This window comes from Emydura macquarii, unplaced genomic scaffold, assembly GCF_026122565.2.
Source record: "Emydura macquarii macquarii isolate MOO-44397 ecotype Brisbane River unplaced genomic scaffold, CSIRO-AGI_Emac_v2 contig_2406, whole genome shotgun sequence".
NCBI lineage: Eukaryota > Metazoa > Chordata > Testudines > Chelidae > Emydura > Emydura macquarii.
Window position 1 is genome coordinate 323,116 of NW_027132543.1, and position 20,439 is coordinate 343,554.

Below are 20,439 nucleotides of genomic sequence, written 5' to 3' on the forward strand. Positions count from 1 at the left end.
TCTCTTTTATATGCCTCCATTTTCAATAATCTGTTCCTAATACTCTTCATGATCAAGTCTAATAGCTCCTTCCACCTTTGTTTTTTCTAACTTTCATTTACAAGTTGCATTAACCAATTATGTGTAACATATGTCCCAAATGCTGATCTTTTTGCTTTTTGCATTACAGATTTAAAAAGAAAAAATTGCATTTGGCATTCCCACACAGTCGAAATATACTAACAATATGCATTATCATCATGTTGTTTTCCTTTTAACTGAACTGAAGAGATGTTAAAGCAGATTAAACTGTCTTTCCTCCTTCAAACTTAATTATAACTATGGCTGTATTCTGCAGCAAGAATAACAGACAAGTAATTAAACAAATAGATAAAGGAAAAAACATTTGAGACATCTATATTTTGCCTCAAATTCTTAAATATGACTACGTAACTTAACTTTGAAATATATTGCTTTGGAGTTAGATCCACTCTACATGCATAGAGCTAGAGTAACCCATGGAGAACAAAACAATTTCAGATGTACAGTTCTCCCCTCCAAACCAAAACCAATGAACTGGGCTGATGGGTAGCTCCCCTGTAGCTGTTCTCCCAGCTTCTAGGTACCCCATTTGTCACTGACTCCCTCTGTCCCCAACTCCCATCATCACCTTCTGCACTACCCTATGCTGGATTGTCATGAAGATAATTTTCCATGGCATTTACAGAGCTACACAGTCACCCCTAGATGGCCACTGGGCCACAGTCCCCTAGGGTTCAAGTGGCACAAAGGACCTAGAGCTGGGTCTCCACATTACTGTTGATTTTTATCCTTAAAAAAACAAGCATAAGAGGTGTCCTGCTGAAATAATCAAGGATGTCAGGGGTACATGACACTGTTTCCTTGGCACCGTTCAACCCACACCTACCCCGCCATCTCTGAACCTGTAAGAGTTTTTCACATAGCAGAATGGGAGAGTCAGGAGACAGTCTGAAGTGATGCCCATCATTTATGCCCACCAGACTCAAGGGGTACATGTATTCACTCCAGAGTGGGGGGAGGGTAAGGGATAGTTGTCATTTGGACCTATAAGATCCACTTCTGCCATTCTCACACTCAGTGATATCTTAAGCCCCAATTCAGCACAGCATTTGAACATATGCTTAAATCCATCTCTTTTCAAAAAAGCACCCATGTCAATGTCCCATTGACTAAGCACATGCTCAAAGCTTAGCACATACTTCAATGCTTTTCTCAATGGGGATGGAGTGTACAAGCAATCCTACTAAACCAGGATGAGTTGTATAGTAAGGTATTACTCAACATGAGTAAGAGTGGTAGCACACTAATCTACCTAGGACAGCTTCCCATCTGGTGAAAATTGACTTCAGTAGAGCTATTGCCATTTACATCTGTTGAAAATCTGCTCTTCTATTTTGAAACTCAAATGCAGACACTGTGTTTTCAGAAATAGCAACAAAATGGGTTTTGTTTTTCTAAATGTAAATTGTATTGATGCCATAAGTTTCCTCAGTAGCAGCAAGAATTGCAAGTAAAAGCAGATCATTATACTATCAATTGGCTAGAGCTTTTTCCATTTTACCAGAGCTGAAAAGTAGCATTCAGCTAATCAACATTCTATGAGTGTCAAGAACTGATCTTAAAGACATAACCCAAACCCCACATTTCCTGCTCTGAATTAGTGTATTTTTAACTTTTTTCTTGGAAATTCTGAGGAAGGAGTTATAACACTTATACACTTTTTCATTTTTGCTGAAATCTATGTAGATGCTTGGTTTATGAGATGTCTCTACAAATTTTGACTTTTATAGAAGTTGTCAGCTTAGACATTAATGCCTTGTGCTAACTCTGATTCTGAGCAGAATAATTTTTTTCTTACAGAAAAGGAATAAATATAATTTGAAATGGAAGAAAATAGACTTCCCTGACATTCTTAGACTATTAAAACCTTTATATTCATCTGCTTTTCTATGGAATTCATTTTTTCTGTTGGAGGAAAGAAAATTGAGAACCCCATTAATGTGCTTTTTATTTATTTGTTTCTCACTTCAGATATGCTTCTGTCACTCAATATATTGGAAGATCTTTTGTAAATTAATTCAGACTTAATTTGCTTGCTATATTTACAGCATTGGCATTTCGAATTTAAAAGCCTATAACTGCAACATATTTTGGTGAAAGTGGCAGTTTTTCAAGTGGATCGGCTTCCTGACCCAGGGAGTGTTAAGTGAAGGACTGAGTTTTCATATCCCTGCATTCTTTCTTTATTATTACATTTTATATCAATTATAGAGCAGAATAATGCTTCAGTTGGGCTTCATACATTACTCTGTACTTATAGATCAGGGTCAGGGTGGCCTAAGGGAAAATGATGCCCTGAGCGAACAGTCCACGGCAGCTCTGGGGATCCTGTCCTCTCTCTACACTTAGCTGGGCAGGCCTGCACTCAACCCCATTCCGGCAGCCCACTAGCTTGTGGCATGAGGATGTCACCCCCCTGACCACAGCACCCTTGGCAGTCGCTCTTGTCACCCACCTGTAAGGCTGGCCTTGATCATGATAAAGTCCTAACCACATTGTAGTCACTGGCAGTTTTGCCATTAAACTTCAGTGATTCCAGGGTTTCATCTCTAATATTAATTCAAAAGTGCATCAGATACAGAATATGAAATCCTGGCCCCATTGAAGTCATTGGCAAAATTCAGATTAACTTAAATAGGGTAAGGAGTTCCTCCAGAAAGAGGTGATCTGAAAGATGAATTATTTGGTGAATTATTAATTGATTGTTCTAACAAAAAGAAGGGTTACTGCCTCAAAGATCTTACATCCAGAATTTAGATATGACACAAAGTGAGAATAAAAAGCAGGGAGATACAGACTGAGATAGATCAACAGTTACAATCATAAGATCACATAGTTACTCATCTTTGTCATATGCAGGGATATCATTTCAGAAAAATCAGAGGGAGTAGTTGTGTCAGCATATAGAAAAGTATATGTGATTATATTATATCCTGCAAAGTTTGAGGGGGAATGTGGCAAAAAGTAGAAGACATAAGGGAGCATGAGATCAATGAAAAGTCATGGGGGAGAACCAAAGTCTTGGGTGGGAAGGAGATTACCTTTTGCCCCATACCAAATGATGCACTTGAGCATAGGAACTGTGATGGTCTGTACCTTTTGTTGCAGGGCATTCTTTTTGATCAGTGTGAAGTTACCAGTGAGACACGGTACACCCAATTTGCAGATCAGTAAGTTTAACGTGCAAGGATTTCTTATAGTTAGTTCAATAAAAAGCCAAAAATTAACTACAACATATTATACTCACTAGATCCAAAGAGTGATGTGTTCACTCAAGAGGCTGCATACAGGAAAGGCTGGTTTCAGGAGCCCTGCCAGGGGATTAGGCCAACAGCATCTCCTTTGGAATCAGTCAGTCATGAAGTGTGCCCCCTTGCCTGGGTGTTGGCCTTTTATACTCTTTTGTACACAGCATCCTTTCATTCACTTATCTTGGGTGACATTCCCATATCCTTCAATTTATATATACTCCATTATGTATAATAACTACATATTTATGTTCTCACCATGATAATTGGAGCAAAACAACATCTGGTAGAGAGGTAGTGGGAAAGAACGCACCTTAATGAAAAATGTATAAACTCTTGTCCTTGTTCATCTTTATCTATATACAACTATAAACTAACAAACTATTTGTTGTGTTGTGCAAAACCCACACATTTTACTATCCGCTGTGGTGTGCAGAAACTGAGATACCACAAAGTTACTTAGTACTTAGCACTATTGGTCTCTGCCAACTTTAAAAAGCAGTCAGACTGCTGAGGCTAGGCTTCAAACAGTGGTCAAGTCAAGCAACTCAAGCTGAGCACTCAGGCCACACTAGGCCTCCAACACCCCTGAGATCACCTCTTTTCCAAGACTATGATAAATTTTGTACAAAGTATGCCTTGTGAGTATCATTTGAAAACTCATAATTTGCTGATCATTATTGTCCTGGTAAAATATGGATGGCAACATTGTATGTAAATTTATAAGATTCCTCTGTATGGTGTCACTAAGGTATGTTCCAAGTCTGGTGAACACCCGTAAACCAGTTCCTCAGAAAAAAAGGGCAAGCTGATGCTTCAGCCAGGTGTCAATGAAATCAAATGGGTCATCACCTAGTTAAGTGGCCACTCTCAGCCAGGGAAGAGGGTGTGAGTGAAAAATCTACACCTTGACAAAGAAGCAGCTTGGGGTCCCCATTCACACAGACTTTCTGTTTCCTGAATCTCTGCTGTAGATGCTTCTTGAAGAAGAGAAAGAACTGTAAGAATGGAGAGTAGACAGTCCAAATTATCTCTTCCTTTCTCTCGACCCATGGCATCTGCAATATCCAATGAACAAAGGAAGCAGCATTGGTCTGGGGATAGGGAACCTGAATGAGAGGAATTCAGCCAATAGGACTGCTGAAACATGTGGTGAGAGAGACTTTACTTTGAATTCACTTAGCTTGTTAAGTTAGGCATTCAATGCATTTTACTTTTATTTTCTTGCAATCTGTTCTGTCTCTTATATCTCATTACTTGTACTCACTTAATAGCTATCCTTCTGTAGTTAATAAACATGTGTTATTGTTTTATCTAAACCAGTGTATTTGAACTGAAGTGTTTGGGAAACTCTACCTGAGGTAACAGGATTTGTGCATATCATTTTCTATTAATAAAATGACAGAATTTACATGAACTTGTATTGTCCAGGAGAGAGCTGGGCAATACAAGACATACATTTCTGGGGAAAGTATAGGACTGGGATTTTGCTGGTGTCACTCTGCAGTGTAATTCAAGAGTGGCTGGCTATATCACTAATACAATATACCTGGGAGTAACTTAGGGCATGTCTACATTAAAAATTAAGTTTACCTAAGTTATATTGATGTACAGCCGTCACAGTAATTGAATTGGTTTTACATGTCCACACTACACTTCCTGTGCTGGCAGTGTGCATCCCCACCAAGAGTGCTTGCACTGATTTAACTGCCAGTATGGGGCATTGTTGGATGGTTGCTGAAAGGCAGCAAGAGTTGATGTAAGCAATGAAGTGTCAAAGTGTCCAAACTAGAAAGTCGAAGGCGGACCGTTGACTCAGAGTGTTACCAAGGGTTCCTGGACCCAGTAACTTTTAGTCTCTGTGAGTCAGAATCAGAAAATAAAACAAAGGAAATGATGTAACTCCACCTGCTAAATGGCTAACAAAAGACAAGTCAGAATCAAGTGTTTTTAACTTTAAAGCTTTAATTAATGGTCCCCAGCAATTCCCATCAGAATTATTTTTATCTGAAGTCTCCACTTATTAGTTTTAAGCACATACACATACAATAGATATTAGAGCACCCCACACTTACAGTTACTCCATAAATCTGAGGCTGTCTTCGGGTGAATCAATCACAGATTTCCAGATAGCCAGTCCTTCTGTCTGTGCCTGTAGATTTTTCAATGTGTCCGCGAAGTGATCCACCTGACTCAGACTTGCTACTTCCCTCTTATACCCCAAAAGTTACAAAGACATGTCAAATAAAAGTATTGCATAGCTGATCAAATGGAAATAATTGTCAAGCAAAGGCACAGGTTACAAAGAATGAAAACAGGATGCAGTCATGTGGTTTTGAGAAGTTAGTCTGGTAGATGTGCCGACTGCCTACCTTTCAACCCCGCACATAAAAGGGCACAGAAAGTCAGATTCAAAAGGGCACAGAGATTCTGGTTCACCCCTTCTCCCTTCTGGCTCTTCCTTGGTTGAATTAGGTCACACAAAAGAAAATATACTGCATAACTACTCCTACAAATTAGCACATACGAATAAGCAAAATAACTGATAGTTCATCTCAATCGTTGGCAGTGGCCTAGGCACCTAGAGGTTTGCTAAAATGCTCCCCTTCAAGAGGAAAGCGCAAAGAGAGGAAAGCACTTGTAACAAGAGGAAAGTGAGAGAGGAGTAGGAAAGTGAAAAGAGTGTAGAAGTATTTTTGCTGAACAAAACACAATTTTAATTTAATTGTTACAATGTTATGAACTTTAAAAGTGTTTGTAATGTACTGTTGACTTGTGCCTCTTCTTGAATGATCTTACATAATCAGCTCAGTGGATCATATTCCCTTATTATTCTGAGCATATTTTTGCAGACCCCAGCTACTTAATCCTATGTCTAATTTTTAGATTTCTGTTACATTTAAAAAGATATCATATAATCTGAGGAATGAAATAAATGTGAGAAGGATTGGCACAGGTTTAGTGAGTGTTCATATCTCATTTTATGAGCATGCTTCATGTTTAAAAGTGTCATCTTACTGAGCTGAGTCTGAAAACTGTAAGGAAGGCGCAACAGGAATAAAGCAAATTCTCAGGGCCAATTTGTGTACACTTAAAATGCTACAGCGGCACTAACCTAGTCCATTTGAAATACAGTTAAGAGCTTGAAATCCCAGTAACATTTCATTGAAACATAACGAATAAAACTACTGCTCTAAGGGACACCTACTAACAACACATAGTTTCTTTTCTGGTTTGGACTAAGGTAAACTAGGTAGGAGTAGCAGAGTTCTTTTGATCAATAGCAGTAATGTACTCAGTGCACTTGCATGCAGTGAGTAATTTGTCTTTCACTTATATGGCTTCCATTGCTACCTCAGAAGTGACAGTTGATGAATATAATATAATATAATATAATTAATATATAATATAGATTGAGGTCCTCATTAGCCTGTTTTTATTATTTTCTTCTTTTAGAAATGTATTTATACTTATATTGGATAAAGATAAAGAAATCACACAATCACAAGTGTGCACATATGTGCATGTGACTGGCAGTAAAGGAGGATTAAGGGAGAGAGAATATGAAATAATGTGACAATTTCCGTAAAAACACAATTAAAAATAATCGAGGAAAGAATTCTAATCATTCTGATCCAGCCATCTACTCCTTCGGAAGAAAAGTGGATGTTTGAAGAAAAGCCAGTAAGAAGCTTACTCACTGCTTAAGTTAAATATAATATAATTGGATTTCTTTGCCTTTCAGCATTCTGGCCCATGATGATTAATGGCAAAGTTTGGAGCTAAGTACTAACTACCCCCTCTTTTAATTTAATCAACTGGATTAGTGAAAAGCATTCTCACAAAGTTAGAGGAGAGCAATCTTATCTATAACAGAAATTATTTAATCCCCATAGAAAGGGTACTTCTAAAAAAAATTCATATAACTACCTATTACTTTGGTAACTGGTTGTACTTTTACCATCTCTCTCTCTCTAAAGAAAACATATTAAAGTCTAGTACAGTTACTGTGTTTTCTCTCTGTGTGAATATCTGTGCAATTGAAGGATCAGATTTTTTTAAGACAAGAGCTCATACAGCCTCAGAACCTTTTGAAGTGCATTTTCTATGCAGTTCAACCATGAGGATTTAGCTACACAGCTCCCATTGCTGTTAATGGACAAGTAGACAATTCTCTATATTTGAAAACATATCCCCTAAAGTCTATTCATTGAACAAGATACACAAGCGCAGGGATTCAAGAAGGGTTAGGAGGGAGCAGCTATGCTCCTTAAGAGCCATATTTCTGATACTTATACCCCAGACCTCTCATATGACTGCACAATAATTTAAATGAAAAATGCCTAACATTTTTTAACTTTTGCAGTGTCAGTATATTTACCCCTCAGCCCAGAGTTTGATGAATATTTGGGGAAGTTTTCCAAGTTCAAAGAATGGTGATAATCATGCTCCAACAGTAACAGAGATGATGGAAGACAGGAAGGAACTGTCCCATGGACATTAACTGCATTGATTCTTTTTTCCAAAATACAACTTAGGGGCTCTATCATGTATTTTCCAATGAGGCCAACCTCCTATTGAAATCAATGACAGTTTTCCCTGAGTGAGATTTGAAAAAAATTAAAGTAGAACATGAACACCTCCGGCTTGTCAATAAGTATTTTCACAGTAGGGTTATTGGTATTATATTTTTATGTGAATAAACTCTCTGTAGATAAATTTCCCCAGTATTAACTGTAAGCATATTCACAGCATTCAGCACATTCAGCACCAGAGACACAGAACTTCACACTTTTCCCCTTTAATAAGAACTATTTTCCCGTTGCCATGACATGGACTTCCAGATTTGGGTGAAAATCCTCAGATGGTGTAAATTGGTGTAGTCACATGACACTCACAACACTGACACCACCTTCTAACCGATAAACTCCTACCAGAATACAAACAACCAACCACAGCTTCACCCCCAAGTGGGAGAAATACCAAAGACTCCATGAAGTCCACTTCAGACTTCATTATTGTTATCAGTTTTACTGGAAAGGTGCTCAAATACAATGGTGATGGGAGGCAATACAAAACTCTAAGGAAGAGAGATAATAGACAGATGATAATTTGGCTTTATAACAGTACCTGCAAATCAGAGCAAAGAGAAAAAAGATAAAAAGCCAATAGATGGCAGTTGTCTCTGCTTTTAGAAAATGTTCTTAAATTCTATTAAAAAACCTCAAAAGCAAATGAGAGATAAGGAGAGAGAGAAGGGGTAAAAATAATCCATCTGTTCTAATGCATTGGAAGTAATTGTATGTGTTTAATTTTCCCTGTTAATTGACAGCAAAAGCTGGTGTTCATGCCAGGCTGAATTACAATTTATATAATATATTGTACCTGTTCTGTGCAAGTGAAAGAAACCAGAAACTGACCTACTTTTCACTAGTAGTCGTTACAGGACATTCATCTCAAGATTAATACATACATTTCACTCAGCAGATTGCTCACATGCAGCTCACTGTGAGCATTCCTTCTATTATTTTAGATTCCCATTACAACATTGAAGCTGTTTGATTGATTTCCTGGGTCACATTATGTTGTCTTTATTCTGACTTTAACCTTTATAAACAGAAAGCAGGCCAGAGCATTACACAAGAGGATTACGTTTAGTTACTTTCCTGGATCCCAAGTTTTAAAATACTTGATTCCTTCCTGCCAGGTCTGTGTTCTATGCAGAGGACTAGGGAAGTGCTTTGTTAAGTATTCTACCTTCATCCCACACATAACAATATTTCATATACCTGTATAGTGCGTTGATTCACTTCTGTAGTCTCAATTTCCCATCAGCTATCACCACCATTCACCCCCGTCCCTGTTTCAACACAAAGGATTCAGTAATCACATATACATCTTCAGTCTACTTTCAATAGTTGTGATCACATATCTTTGTTTCTCTCATCTGATTAACTACCTCATCACACTCTAGTTTTGCTGTTACTGGAGGTAGGAATTACTAGGTGACTTCTTGCACAGGCCTTGTATGCATCTATGAGTTATCTGCAGGGAAAAATGCCATATAGGACACAAACCCATCAGCACTCCATAAAAGATTTGGAGAGTACAGGGAGGACTTGTACTTGTACACATGTACCTGTACACAGAAAATAGGGAGTTTTCAGAAAAAAGAAACTTTGTTGCAAGGGGAAAAAAAAGTATACTTTTATTTTAGTGGAAAGTCTTTGGCTTCATCTTCTGTTTTTGAGATTTTGTATTTTTATGTTCCCTGCCAGAAACATCAACACAAACAGCAGTAGGTCAAGTTGCACTTCTTTTCATTTGTTTATTTACACAGTAGCTCCAGTGTTAAGGTTGTGATTGAAATGTGTCTTTGAAGGTCAGTTTCGTTTATGTTCTTATTCTTTGAAATATATGAAACATCTGTTCTTCACATGGAATATAACCTTCATTATGAAAACAGCATACTGCCAGCATGGCATAAAGATGAAACAATCTCATAATATGCACATCCGTTAGAAAGAGCTCTTCAATTACTTTAGAAATATGTAGCAAATCAAGTGATTACTTAAAGAATAAATAGATATTGACAGCCCGAGGAACCAGCTTTATATTAGCTTTAGATGTAATTGTAAGGACTACAGAAAGAAAGACTTGTTCTTCCTAGAACTGTCTCTTTAATCTAAACATAGATGGGCATTCTAGATGGAAGTGCATTTTTTAATTTAATGATCATTCTGTCAAGACGAGTTTGAGGATTGATTCTCTTCCAGCATAATGGTCACACACCAGGTAATCATGTCATATAAGCAGATGAAGCCCCAAAATCCCAACCCATCCTTCTCAAGCACAAAATAATGCAACTTGGGCTACTTACCTGAAAATATTTGCAAGTCAGCCTTGAGTAATAGGCATTTTGACTCTGATTGTCCTCAGCCAGCTAATAACGCCACAATTCTGTAAAATATAAGACCATATACTTTGCACTGGGAAGCACCAATATGATCATTTCTGAATTTTAGAAGAAATAATTCTATAATTATCAATGACAAATTAAATTAGATAATTCACTTGAGATTGTTGGACAAACCAGAAGAGACATAGATTTAAATAAAAAGTACATAATATATGTAATGAGAATTTAATGAGAGATTTTTCTTTTTCTAATAGCAACTAAAAGATAGATGGAAAGTTCTTCCAAATGGAGGCAAGCAGTAAAATGTATTTAAGCAAAAAATGAATGACTGTAAGTAGTTTAGTGACTCGTCTAGCTGACTTCCACCACATCTCTTTTCTCCTTCAAGCACATGGCTCTGGGGAAGCTCTGCTGACAAGTTTTCCCCTGCTGGAAGCTACCCCTGGAATGTCCTCAGTGACATTTAAAGTTAATACAAAATAGAGGTGCATTAAATTTTATGATAATTCCCCACTTGTTTCCAAGGAATCTGCATGCATTAGGGAACCAATGTATGTAGTGCCTAAGGCTGTCTGGAAAACATACATTTAAAAAACAAATTGAGGTCTTTTTCCACGTTGGGATGAAATTGAGGCCTTTCAAAATTTTCCTTAAAAAACTAGAGAAACAGAGGTAAGATGGTACATCCCACAGAACAGCCTAATGGCTAGGACATAGCACGATCACATAAGAAACTTGGGTTCAAGTTCCTATTCTGTGTCCCAGGTGAGTATCCTACCCATTCTGCTATTGGCAATTCTAGGGCGGTGTGTATTGCACTGGAAATTCAATGTTGGACTTGAGAAAGTTTTGTTGAAACTGATATATCCTTGCAAAACGTTTTGGTTTCAATGAATTGGCATTTTTTGATGAAAAAACATTTTTGTTGACTTCTTTCTGACCAGCTCCAGTAGCACCCCCTGTATTCCTACCCACAAGCATACCTCCTCTCCATAGACTTCCCCATGAAGATATCCCTTCAGGGAGCCCTCCAATGGGGGTCTAACAAAGGAGGCATGCTGCTGCAAAAACAGCACAATCCAGCTTTCATGTAGGTAGTAAACTTTCCACATGCAGATCTGGGAATGATTATGGCCAATAAACAAAATGAATTATGAGTTATGGTCAAATAAGATATTTTAAAAACACTCATTCAGCCAGATCCTTGTCTTGTGTAAACTGGCATAGTTCCACTGAAGTTACTGTAACTGTGCCATTTTACACCACCCAAGGATCTGTGTCTATGGGCTTACATCTGCTCTGTTACACCAATGTCAATCCAGAGTAACTTCATTTTCCTTAAAGGAGTTACTCCACATTTACACTCATGCATCTGAAAGAAAAGTTTATTCACCCACCTTAACAAGGCAACACTGAATGTACAACAGGACAGAATCTGACTCTAACTTTTTCCTGCAAGTCTTTTTCATTCCATATACACTTTAGTTCACATACTTCATATACAATATTTCTACTTCTAAATATCTGCTTCAAATGCCATTTCCTTTTATCTTATTTCCTCCCCATCCAATTCTTCTGTGCAAAGTCAGACAGGTTAATACCAACTAGTTACTCTGAGTTAAAGGCACTTCATTTAGAATCATGTTGTGATTCTTTGTTTTTTTCTTGAAGATTACATCTTCAGCTTCTAAGTGCTCTCTTATGTTTTATGCCTTTTGATAAACCTTTCCATTGCCATATATGTACATTTGCAATAGGCATAATGTGTATTTTGTTCTGTAGTGATCAAAGATGAATCTCTCTCAGTCCCACACACTGATATTAATGAAGTATATGAGACATATAGGTATACATAAATAAATGGCCTGATTCTCTTTTCAGTTGCATAGATGTAAATCAGGAAAAACTCCACTGACATCAGGGAATTTATACAGGATAAGACAGAGCCAAGAGGGGAAATCAGTGTATATTTATTTTAAAGTCAAGGGATAGGGAAAATGTTTTGGACTGATTAACCAAAAGAATGTTCTTTCATCCATCCCATTTCTTTATACAAACCTTCCTTCCAACTTAATGTCTATTGTGGGGTTTCTTCCACTGAAATATTTGGAGCTAGATGCTGTTGGAGATGGATAACCTGCTCTGATCCACTGTGGCAATGGGATGTTCCTGATAACTGTTGAAATTTATATAGTAGTTTGTTCCTGAAGAACCTACAAGTGCTTTAAAAATACGACTATGCCATTAAAGTCAGTGGGAGTTCTCTGCACACAGAGGTTGTAAGATCAGAAACAGACACAGAATTTAATGCTTTTAAACTACAAGCCAGTATATAGTTTTTCTTATGTGTGGTCTGGTGAGTTCTGTTATCAACAGTGTTTCCCTTTTGGGTACATTCCTATTGGCTAGAAAAGTCAGTGGCAAGCTCCAGATGCAGTAAAAGAACCATAATGGGGACATTAACACTGTATACTGTAGCTGGTGTCCATTATTTCTTTTTCATTCAGAGAGATAAAAAAGTTGCTCCATGTACAACAGGGCTATAAGCCTTACACTGATTTTAATGGGAGGTGGATGGAGCCCTGTGTGTGTATGCGATCAGTGGAGTTAGTGTTTATGAAAATCTGTTCTTGAAATTTTCTACTAAAAAGACTACTGTGAAACACGTTTGTTCCTATTAAAAGTTTACTGTATGCAAATTACTTTTGCACTTAGGGAATGAGCTTGTTTCCCATTGACATAAACAGGGGAAAAGTAAATCTGTGGACTTTTAATTGAAGATTTTGAACAATATAAACTGAGTCCACTTTGAGTGTGTCAGTGGAAATTTTAGATCTTTGGGGTGCATTTTCATCTTAATGCAAGAAGTTATACATATGCCCTCAAAGAATATCATATCTCACCCAGCATGTATGGAGTTAATTTGTACAAAACTGGAATAATAGATAATAGGATCAAAAAACATTCACTGTCTTAAATCATCTAGATTAATAATATAACTTCCAGTATTACCATTTAAAATAATAAATACAAAATAATGTTGAAAATATATTTAAATATACTGAATTATAGGACTGCTAATTTTTTAATACTTGTATTAATTACAGGTGCTCTTTCTCATTTTTAAGATGCTGAGTAATTTTCAGATAATCTCAGAAAGTGCCAATGTTGTCATACATATTAATCATATTAATCTGAAGAAAACACTGAAAATTAATCCAAATTCAGTTTGTAACTTTGGCTGACCAGGTCATGCTAGGATGTATTCAGGTTAATTCACTCATGTAAATCAAAGTAATGGTTAAATGTATAAGTGTGTATTCAGATGTTTAACATCCATGAAAACTAGTGGAATGTTATTGGTACTGCTTTCGCTTATCTGTTCCTGTCATAATGTAATAGCAAACATTTATGTAATAGCAAACAATAGCGTACATGGTAAATACCATTGTAAGTAAATTACCTATCAAAGAAATCTTGTGAAATGCTAAAAAAGGACTTAAACATAAGATGCTAATTTCAATGCAAGTGGCCATTATGTATATGACCAGAAGTCAAAAGTCTAAGTGCACTCCTCACCTATTGTCATTAAAGAAAAAAGCTCACATAGGTAGAGAGACTGTCAGCTTGTCTTCTGTGTGAAGAAGCTATAAATATGGATTCAGAGAAATATCCTTCATCTCTGGACTGTCTGGATTCTAACAGGGCAGAAAAACTGAATGAGAAGACAGAGATCCCTAGAGTTATTCTGGTTAGATCTGAAAGACTTTTTGGAAACTGGCAATTTATTACATCGCTGTCACCATTTAGAGTTACAAATTTTGATTCACCTGTACATATGTTTTACCTGCTTTAACCTCTCAATAACTCTCATTGTTTTTTCTTAGGTAATAAACCTACAGTTAGTTTAATATAGAATTGACTGTCAGCGTTGTTTTTGGTGTAAGATCTGGGTACCAATTGATCTGGGGCAAGTGACTGGTCTGTTGGGATTGGGACATGAAATGGTGTGATTTTAGGTTTAAGTAACCTTTTATCACAAAGTTCTGTTTATCCAGGTGGCAAGATAGGCTGTAGAGTCTGAAGGGACTGGCCGTGACTCTATGGTAAGACTGGTATAGTGATCCACGCGTTCACATTTGTTACTTGCCTGGTGAAATCTAATTATAGAATATACCACCAGTTGGGGTGTCTGCCCTTGTTTTCTGACAGTTCTGATACGTCTAAAAGTAGGCATTTCAAACAACAATGCTGACAGATTCCTTACATCTGTACAGTTGCATCTTCTAACCTAAACTATATTACCTTCATTTCTGGGGTCATAGCAGGCACCTTGCATAACTGGTGAATTGACGCTAAGTATATGCAGAATACATAGATACTTTTGGTATCATGCTCATGCCATCAATGGAATACATCATTCTATCTTTCTCTGGCATTCCATAGATTTTCTATCCTCTTTGGAATGATCAGACTGCAGTTAAAGGATCTGATTTATTGAGGAAACAATACCTTAAGAAATATTATGAAGCTTATAAAATACATAATCCATTATAAAGGATTATTGCATGATGAATTTCATTTCCCACCACCTTGGTGGTTGCTGTGAAAGCCAGCAAAACATCATTTTGCAGAGAATCCCCTACAACAACAAAATATATTCATTTTAGGCTAATATAGGAGCTTGAGGTTGACATTTCATATTTTGCAATACTTGCATATTCTGTGTGTAAATACAGATTCATTGCATATCACATATGGAGGTTGTGGAAAATCAGTTACAGAAAAGTGGAATATTTACTGGGGTAAGATACCCTCTTCTTTAATGTGAATTCACTCACACAGTGAATGTGGCACTACGTGGATCATGGAACAGGTAATTGACTATGAACTCCTAAACCTCTAGAGTCCTGATCCTGCCCACATACTATGTAAAAGCAGGAAGACCCTTGCACCCACCCAGAGCCCTCATGGAAGTTAGAGGAACTCTGTATGGGTGCACGAGTCTGTCTGTGCACATCTCATTGGAAGATTGGGGCCCAGATCAAAAGGTGAAATATAGTTGAAGTTGCTTGTTATTACATAGCTCATCTGGCAAGGTGCTGACTGCCCTCCATTCCCAATGACTTCACTTCTAAATGTGGTACCTCCAGATCCTGAGGAAATTTTCAGTACTTTACATGTTTTTATAATTCATTACCATTCTCTTTTATACCATTTATTAAGTCATCTTACATCGCCTACTTCCTGTTGTACAATACTTGTTTATCTGTACTAGAATAATGTGTCAGGGATTTCTTTCCTGGAGGAGTGCAATCTAAACCATCTCATTAAGCCAGTTTGTTATCAATTATAAATAATCAGCATTATATTTCTATAGAGCTTTTCATCCCTATAATGGAAAGTGCAGGTGGTGGACTACTAACAGCAAGCTGCCAGAATTGCTTTGCACTTGTTATTATAGAAAAAGCAAAGCAAAACAAACAAACAAAAAAATTAAAGCTTTTTCAAATGCTTGACTCCAACCTGGAAAACCTGGGGCTGTCTTTCAAGCAAATGTCTTGCTCTCAAAAAAGTGGTAATTAAGGCTTTTCTGTAAAAAATCTTTCTTTGCAGATGATTAGAGTCTCCTGAAACTCACTAATGCAGGGAATCCTTTTATAAGATACTTCTCCAGCATGCTTGTCTGAGAACTGACCCTTTAAAACTGGTAGAGAACCAATGGCCATATGGCAGCTTGCAGTATCTTGTTCCCTTCTAGCTGTTAAGTATTGTTTTCATGTTTTCTCCTGTTGTCAAGGAAGTAGCACATCAAAGTATTCCAAAATGCCTTACAAATATTCAGGAATCATGTAGTCTATCATTTAAGCAAGGCTACTGGTGGGATAGAATGCAAAAGTTGTTTAGAGCTTAACATTACCCAGTAGTTAGAACAGGAAGTGAATGGTCAGTTGAAAGCAAAGGAAGTGAACACCAAAGGAAAAGTCAGGCAGGAAGAATATAATGATCTAGATTGAAATTTAGCTAGAACACAGGATTATTGTGAAAAAAATTGGTAGTACCTTTTATAAGCATGGTGATCAGAACCTCAATTTTACATTTTATCCAAGGCTAAAGAAATAACCTGCCATGCACTGGGAAGCAACAAACTGAAGAATGTCTTTTAGGGAAAAAAAGTGTCTATAGATTTTGTTTTCCTTTAGGATTTTCTTAGATGTGTGACTGAGGCTATGTCTTCACTGGTGGCGGCAAATTTACCACTGTCAGATCGACTTCTCTGGATCGACTGAGCGGTCAGTGAAGACCTGCTCAGTTGATCCAGAAATTGAAGTATTAAGACCATCTTCTCAAGTGGCGTAGCGCTGCATCGACAGGAACACAGTTCCCGTCGGCGCTGTGCAGTGAAGACGGCACACAGAAGAGAAGCAGAGAAGTCGATGGGAGTTATGCAAGTTTTTTGCGTAGCTTGTGTAACTCTGGTTGACTGCCGTCGAATCTCAGAGGTAAGTGAAGACAAGAACTGAGTCTTTTCTTAGTACAGGAAATATGAAAGAAAACTGATTCTGAAATGTTATTTTGCTGCTTTCCTGTCCTAACCTCTATCTTTTAATTTATTGGTATGGGATATTATAGTAATGATTATTTATTCAGAATATAAGTCTAATACATTATGTAGTCAAATGACATATCCTAAAGGCAAAATGATTATCATGCATACAATGTAAACCACGTGTTTGCTTCAGTCCATTGGGATTCCTCAATATAAAACCCAGATCCTAGCTGAAAAATATAACAAAAAATTCATGTAATGTCTATCATTGGGGAGTGAAAAAACATGGTTGATTTAGCATTATTTACATTTCTTTTTCACATTCTTTGTTTCTTTAAACTTACTGAGTAAGGACTTAATTAAGGACTTGAAAAATGTTTGATAAAGACCTGCCCAGATGTTGTTATATGTGAAAAGACAGCAGCAAAGAGAATATTGATTATATTATGTGTAAGCCATCTTGCTGAGATTAAAAATGAAAAAGGTTCAAATAAAAGTAGACCATGGTGAAAAATTTATTTACTAGCTGTTCAAGCACTGACTAGTCAATATATAGGTCTCCTAGAAATTTATATTTAATATTTAATAACTTAAGATCTAATATTTAATTACAAGTCTCAGATGCTATACACTTCAGAATCAACTCATAAAGTACTTTGTGATAAGGACGTTGAGACCTTTTTATACCTAGACAAATTATGGCTGGAACTTTTAAAGGAGATTAAAGAAATTAGGTATTTAAATTCTACACAATTTCAACAAGAGCTGGGCATTCATCTCCCTGAGGTTCCTTTGAAAATTCTAGCCTACATGAATGAAGTAAATGGTCCACATTACACTAGATGTGTAAATCAGTATGACTCCAGTTATTTCAATGGATCAACATTGATTTATATCAGTTCTTGCTCAATAAGGACAATAAAAAGATATATTGTCAGCATGCTGTAATCCCTTTCAGTACAGTGGTTTGGAGCTGTAGTTATAAACTTCATCACATCGTGTTTCAAACCTTTTCCAATTTTGCTTTACACAAATATGCATCCAAATAGATTCCAGCTCTGTTTCCTCCCATGTAGAATTTTGCATTTGAATCACGTAATTCATAATTGTCCGTTCATCTCTTTTAGATAGTAAACTTTTTGGGGCAAGGACTGTCATTTATGTTTGTACAGGGTTGCAATCTGGTTGATGCCATTATTACATGTTACTACAATATAAACATTAAACAAAAATAATCATGTTAGAAGAGGCCGGACTGATATTCCTTTTGAAGTAGTATGTGTTTATAAGTGGATTTTCATGCTCTTTATTTTTGTAGATGAAAATTTGTATATCAAATCATGTATGTGAATTTGGACATGCTATCCTTACAGAAGAGAATTATAAAATATATGGTCCAGAACTGCAAATTGTTGTTATTTGTTCCCTTGTACCTTTGTATACACAACCATGTGTGTGCATAGATTGTTGCACACTTTGTTAGTTATATTTGTGCAATTGCCATTTTGTTTTGGAAATGTTGTTGTTTGGCATCCATGGGTAGCCTTCTTCATGGCAGTTTGGCGCACTTTTAGAAAAAGAGTGGGAAACCACCAGATCATCTGCTCTATATTCTGCCCAGCAATAGAACTGTATACATATTCTAAGAATGCCAGCACTCAGGGATGTCTGTCCTAGAGACAGTAGTGCCTGTATTGGTAAGAAGATACCAGATCAAGAACCTACCTGTTCAGGTTCTTCTGTTCCTGTGTCCCAGTATTTCTATGCATGTTCCTGTTCACATCTGTTAGTGAGCCCATCGGTGTTCCTGTTTTCCAGAACCTACCTGATCCTGATCCACCTGGTGTTCCTGCCTTTCCTGACCTGTTCATTTCTGAAGTCATCTGTGTGGTCACATATCCTATTTTCTGTATTCTGTATTATCCATGGGTACCATTTGGGCCTTGGCTTTAAGCCTTCCATTGTAAACTACTAAGCTATATACTTCATTTGTCCTCCCAATAAATATTCACTTGTTTTACCTTTTAATCATTGTAATTGTGTGCTAAGAGATATTGCGCTTGATGGTTGAGGGTTGAGAACTTCTTAATATGTTGACCTACCTTGTAATTCCTATGTTAGGGGTTGAGGTGGCCATTGAATTTTAGATTTGCCAGAGGTTTTCCCCTAACAACATAACATTCACTATGTACATGCAAATTGTGTGAAAATCAAACATATATGTGCTATGTGTATAAATAGCCAAACCCTCTGTTACACTCCATGTGCTTTGTTTCCTAGCTGAAAAAGGGGTGGAAGGTGAATAGCTGTCTTAGCCAACTGTGAATTTCCCTGCTATAGGGGACACTCCTGGGGGCATAAAGCCAGTATAGCCTCCTCTATTCCACCTGCTCCTGCCAACCCTTGGTGTACACGCTGTTTTGGAGATTCAGTTGGATTGTCAGAACATCCTGTAAAGGGCTTTTTACTGCTGGCATAGATAGAGCTGACTTAGGGTTGCTCTAATTTCTGCTTCTGGGATTATGGGGTGAAAAGTTTGCACATTTGCAAGTAAAAGCTAAGTGGAGGCCCCTTTGAGTATTTGGCCCCTTCTGTGAATCCAATAAGTATATTTGAAACAATGCTTTGATCCCTCCTTTGCAGTTGGATCCTTAACAATAAATGTTTTTATTTATCTTTGAATAATACTTTATCCTATTGAAAAATACAACAACTTTTATTTTAATATATCATTCAGAATACCTTAAGACACTGATTATTTCTTGCTTCAAGTTTTTGGTTGTAGTGCTGCTCCCTTCAAAATGCATTGAAGAAATCTTTGAACTCATATCCAAACCAGCAGGTCATCATGGATCGAGCCTGTTTTCGGTACACTTTAAAGAGAACACAACAAACGGTAACAGCACTCTAAGGAACCTGTGGATGAAAAAAGCCTAAACATAATGAAAGTTTTACTGCACACTAATCTCTCTGACCCCAAAACTCATCTATAAGGATGAGTCAATATCCAAGCAATCTTGTTTTGTAATGATAACAGTGATTCTTATCACATACTGTATTATAGCTAACAAAGAATACATGCTTGGAAACAGGAACACTTGATTTTATATTCCACAGGAAGAGATGGTGGTCGACACAGAATTACTTAAACAGCACAGCTGTAGCTAAGAAGCATTGATCTGAATGGGACAAAGAATATCAAGGAGTAGGAGAAAGAGAGAGCCTGGAACATTGGACCTGTATAAGATCTGAGGCCTGAACCATAGACAGTAAAGTTAGGCCATGAACCAAAGTCATGCCATGTATTAAAACAGATGCTTACAAGTTTATTGTCTGATACATGACCTTGGCAATGGTATTGCTAGTGTTGCTATAACACAGACACTCCTAAGAAGCAACATACATTGTGTGTGTGTGTGAACACACTCCAAAAGGTTAGCACAGCACATTCTGACCTAACACAAGATAAGAGGGTATGACAGAAGTAATCACAGAATCATAGGAGATTAGAGTTGTAAGAGACCTCAGAGATCATCTAGTCCAACCCCCTGCTTAAAGCAGGAATAACCTCAGGGATAGGGATAGGAATAGGGATGTTTTTCTCAAGACACCTGGAGCAAGATACGAGGTGAGGAAAGAAG

The 20,439-nt window shown here is 37.1% G+C and overlaps 1 long non-coding RNA gene across 1 annotated transcript in view; it reads left to right on the forward strand.

Annotated features, from left to right (window-relative positions):
* LOC137161909 (uncharacterized) overlaps positions 1-18,794 on the forward strand; it is a 28,588-nt gene extending 9,794 nt beyond the window's left edge. Inside the window, exons 2-3 of the long non-coding RNA XR_010922207.1 lie at positions 4,304-4,481; positions 18,617-18,794. This is a non-coding gene — a long non-coding RNA (uncharacterized lncRNA). The remainder of the gene's footprint in view (positions 1-4,303; positions 4,482-18,616) is intronic.
* The last annotated feature ends 1,645 nt before the right edge of the window (positions 18,795-20,439 follow it).